Source organism: Arachis stenosperma, chromosome 9, assembly GCF_014773155.1.
Source record: "Arachis stenosperma cultivar V10309 chromosome 9, arast.V10309.gnm1.PFL2, whole genome shotgun sequence".
Classification (NCBI taxonomy): domain Eukaryota; kingdom Viridiplantae; phylum Streptophyta; class Magnoliopsida; order Fabales; family Fabaceae; genus Arachis; species Arachis stenosperma.
Window position 1 is genome coordinate 71,326,882 of NC_080385.1, and position 5,384 is coordinate 71,332,265.

Genomic DNA, 5,384 nt, shown 5'->3' on the forward strand with positions numbered 1-5,384 from the left:
AGTCATCAAAGAGGAAACCGAAAGGAAGTTCACGGTAAAGAAAGACAAGCTAAGGCACTGTGATCTTCAATTTAAATGATCAACAGAATGAAGGATGTCAAGCTAGTGACAATAAAGAAGCGCTTGTTGGGAGGCAACCCAACCTGAGGTAGTTTTCTTTTCATAAGTTTTTCAATAAAAAGGTTGCATGATTGGTATCTATTGCAAGGAGCTAAGTTTGGTGTTCCACACCAAAACAAATTAAGAGAGAATGAAGCATTCTAAGTTTGGTGTTCCACCAAAATTTGTCTAAAAACATGTTTTCACTTTCTGCCTAATGCTAGCTCCAAGCAACCAGACAAATCATTTAACCCTTTAGCTGTTTTCTAGTTCATAGTTCCATAACCTCTAGCAAAGACAAAAGGATTTCACATATGATTAACTTGTTGCAACAGAGGCAGTGGCAAGCAATTAACTTTGGTGTTCCCACACCAAAATAAATCCAAAAGACACACTCAATTTATGCATACTAACCGTTCATTTAAGGGCTTGAGAAGCAAGCAACATTTGAGAATTATGCAGGAAATTATCCAACAATTGAAGACAATTTGCATTGTGACTCAAAAAAAATACAATAAGAGGAAGAATGAAAATCTGCAACCCAAAAGGTTGTATCTACACTTAATCCTTGTTGTTGTGAAATGTTTTAATTCAGGAATTCTTGTATGTCTTGCTAAAGTGTTCATCTAGTTTCAAGTGAAGTTGTTTGATTAAGTATGCTGATCTGCATAAGTGTTTCTCATTCATTACTTAGCTTTAAATTCTATTTTGTTTCCCTTGCTGTTTGAATAAAAGAGAGATGTTTGACTTAGAAAAGTAATTGTTCAATGTTGCAAAAGTTAGAATCAAAGTTAGTGGTGGTATGTGTTTGATTCAATTGTTAGCTCATAGAATAATTGCTGCATAATGACATGTTACTTGAAGCTTAAGATAGTTTGCTGCTGTTCATACCCTGGGTCGAGCTGTTCGACCCGGGATGTTCTACAGACAAAGCGACCGACCTCTTCAGGACAAGACAACCCGACCTCTTCTCAAAGAGCTCGGCCAAGTCACAGGAAAGCCTAAACAAATGGCCCAAATAGAGGAACACGTCCCAAATCCAAGGGCAGCCCAAATCCCATAGAGATAAAGGCGGTTCCCTTGAAAGATAAAATTACCTCACTTAAAGATAAGATAAAGATAAGATAGGATAACTAACTTATCTTATCCGCAGGAGGCCACATCTCACCATTATAAATACACTAGAGCACCCAGGTATAACTCATATTCTGATTCTACTCAATACCTGCTTAATACCCTTGCTAACTTAAGCATCGGAGTCCCTTGCAGGTACCCCCACCCTCCGGGGACGAAGGATCAGCACCATCACCAAGTCTAACAAGTCGGACACACCAGCTCCGGCTGCTATACACCTGCCGGACGCGTCGGCTCCGACCTACACAGAAGATCTCGACCGAGATCGACCTATAGTTTCAGGTAACCCCCGGAACATTGGCGCCGTTGCCGGGGAACCTAGAAGTCATCCCATCAACATGGCGGACAACCACGACAACGACCACAACTCAGGATTAGAAGATAGAACGCCGCATAAAAACGCGGATACTATACTCAAAGATATGCCGGAACCCAACGGAGACAAAAATTCATCAAATCCAGGAGTAATAGAGGCGCTTCAAGATCGATTAAAACAACTTGAGAAAGAAGCCCAACATCAACGCGAAAAAGAAGAGGATCTACGTCGGGAGATAAGGCGGCGCCGAGAATTAGAAGAAAAGCTTATGAAACTCGAAGCCGATCTTAAAACTAAAGCTACACTACCCTCCACAGAGGACAGCCTTCAGAAAGATCAAGATCCATTCACTAGGGAATTATGAAGACCAAAATCCCGAAAGATTTTAAACTGCCGGATATGGCTCTATATGACGGCACCTCAGACCCCAACCACCATCTCAGCAACTTCAGAAGTAGAATGTACCTCACTGACGCCTCAGATGTAGTCCACTGCAAAGCCTTCCCAACAACTCTTACCAAGACAGCCATTCGATGGTTCGACAACCTACCTCCAAAATCCATCTCAAGCTTCGACGACCTGGCCAAAAAGTTCCTGGCCAGATTTTCCATACAAAAGGACAAAGCTAAACACGCACCCAGCCTACTAGGAATCAAGCAGGGAGATTAGAAGAGTCTTCGTAACTACATGGAAAGATTCAATAAAACATGCATGGACATACAGAATCTACCAATAGAAGCTGCCATCATGGGTCTCATAAATGGCCTACGAGAAGGACCGTTTAACCAATCTATATCAAAGAAGTATCCTACATCCCTGGAAGAAGTACAAGAAAGGGCACAGAAGTACATCAACATGGAGGAGAATTCCCGACTTGGAGAAGCCACGAGGTTCGGTCCTACCTACCGAGATAAAGATAAAGAATCCAAGAAAAAGGAAGATCGCTCCGGGGAGAAAATAAAAAAATATCACAACTACACCCCTCTTAGGGTATCCTTGGTAGACGTTTACAAAGAAGTCTGTCATACGGAAAAAATACCCCCAGTTCGGCCACTTAAAGGCAAAAGGGGAGGAGAAAATTGGAATGAGTACTGTGAGTATCATCGAGTCCGAGGACATTCCACCAACGAATGCTTTGACTTGAAAAATGTCATAGAGAAATTAGTAAGGGAAGGAAGACCAGATCGGTTCTTGGCCAATCGGGATGAAGAACCAAGGAAAAGAAAAAGGGATGAGGATGTCGGACGATCTGAACGATCACCTCGTACACCGAAAATACACGTCCACGTGATACACGGCGGATTTGCTGGGGGAGGGATCTCTAAATCATCCCGTAAGCGACTCCTCAAAGAAGTGTACCATGTCAAAGGAAAGCAGGAGGCGCCGGACATCCCAGCAATCACATTTACCAAGGAAGATGCAGCCGGAATCATCTCGGGACACGACGACCCCATGGTTATTACGATCATATTAGCAAATGCCAACCTCCACCGCACACTAATTGACCAAGGAAGCTCTGCCGAAATCCTATTCAAAACTGCCTTCGACAAGCTCGGCTTTGAAGAAAAAGAGCTAAGAGCATACCCGAACAGCCTGTTCGGACTTGGAGATACCCAGTTCAACCTCTGGGATACGTATCGCTGCATACAACCTTTGGGAAGGGGAACCAATCCAGAACACTCAAGATAGACTACATCGTGGTCGACGTAAGCTTAGCCTACAATGCCTTAATAGGTCGGACAACATTAAATCAACTCGGCGCAATAGTTTCAACTCCACATCTATGTATGAAATTCCCAACTACGGAAGGGATAGCTACAATAAAGGCAGATCAAAATATGGCGCATCGCTGTTATAACGAAAGTCTAAACCTCCGAGGTGAAGGAAGAGAGTTCCACCCAATCGAGCTCGGTGGAGTTCAGAGGCGAGAAGAATTTCGACCACGACCCGAAGGAGAAGTAGAAAAAGTCCAGATCGGAGATACTTCGGATAAAACAACTAATATTGGCACAATCCTGAAAGGAGACACAAAGGAATCACTAATACGGTTCCTACGAGATAATGTTGATCTATTTGCATGGAAAGATGCCAACATGCCAAGCATTGATCCCGAACTAATGAGCCACAAATTGGCAGTCTACCCGGGATCCCGGCCGGTACAACAAAGACGAAGAAAACTCGGACCAGAGCGATCTCAAGCTGTAGAAGAACAAGTACAAGTGCTACTAGAGGCAGGGTTCATAAGAGAAGTTAAATACCCACTATGGCTAGCAAACGTCGTCTTGGAGAAAAAGTCAAATGGGAAGTGGCGAATGTGCACCGACTACACCGACCTCAACGAAGCCTGCCCAAAAGACCCTTACCCACTCCCAAGCATCGACGCTCTAGTAGATGCTTCATCAGGATATAAGTATCTCTCGTTCATGGACGCATATTCGGGGTACAACCAAATCCCCATGTATCCCCCAGATCAAGAAAAGACCTCATTCCTAACACCGAAAGCAAACTACTGTTACATCATGATGCCTTTCGGTCTCAAGAACGCAGGAGCTACTTATCAAAGGCTAATGAATAAAGTTTTCTCAGATCACATCGAAAAAAACATGGAAGTTTATGTGGACGACATGTTGATAAAGACACAAAGCGAAGATACATTATTATCCGACCTGACTCAAGTGTTTTACACTATAAGGAAACACAACATGCGGCTCAATCCCGCAAAATGCACCTTCGCAGTAGAAGCAGGCAAATTTTTAGGCTTCATGCTCACACAAAGAGAAATTGAAGCAAATCCAGACAAATGTCAAGCCATACTCAACATGAAGAGCCCAACTTGTGTCAAAGAAGTACAACAACTCAACGGGAGGTTAGCCGCTCTATCCCGATTCTTACCAGGAGCTGCGATAAGATCTCTTCCCTTCTATGCTACTTTAAGAAAGGGAAAACAGTTCGAATGGACGACAGAATGTGAGCAAGCCTTCTGAGACTTCAAGGAATTCTTATGACGGCCACCTATCCTATCTCGGCCACGAGAAGGAGAACCGCTCATATTATATCTCGCAGTAGGGAGCCGGGCAATAGCCTCAGCACTAGTCCGAGAAGACGAACATGGGCAACAACCCGTCTACTTCATTAGCAAAGCACTACAGGGATCCGAGCTGAACTACCAGAAAATAGAAAAATTTGCCTATACCCTCATTCTAACATCTCGACGACTCCGCCCGTACTTCCAGGCTCACACCATTAAGGTTCGAACTAACCAACCCATAAAAGGAATATTGCAGAAAATAGATCTGGCAGGCAGAATTCTACCATGGGCAGTCGAGTTGTCAGAGTTTGACTTCCAATATGAAGCTCGGACGGCCATCAAATCACAGTATCTGGCTGACTTTATCGCAGAATTCACAGATGCCCTAGGAACCTCCACAGAATGGAATCTTTACATGGACGGTTCTTCAAATAAAACTAGAAGCAGCGCAGGCGTGATAATAGAAAGCAACCAAGGAACCCAAGTTGAGCTCTCCCTCAAGTTCGGGTTCCCGGCCTCAAACAACCAGGCAGAATATGAAGCATTATTAGCTGGTTTGAAGCTGGCTAAAGAAGTCGGAGCTCAAAAACTCAACATTTACAGCGATTCACAAGTAATCACATCACAAATAACAAGGAGCTACCAAGCCAAAGATCCCACCATGAAAAAAATTTGGATAAAACCAAGGAACAGCTCGGACAAATCGGGGAGTATAAAATCTGCCACATACCCCGCGAACAAAATGCTCGAGCTGATGCACTCTCAAAACTAGCCAGCACCAAACCAAGGGGAAACAATAGGAGCCTC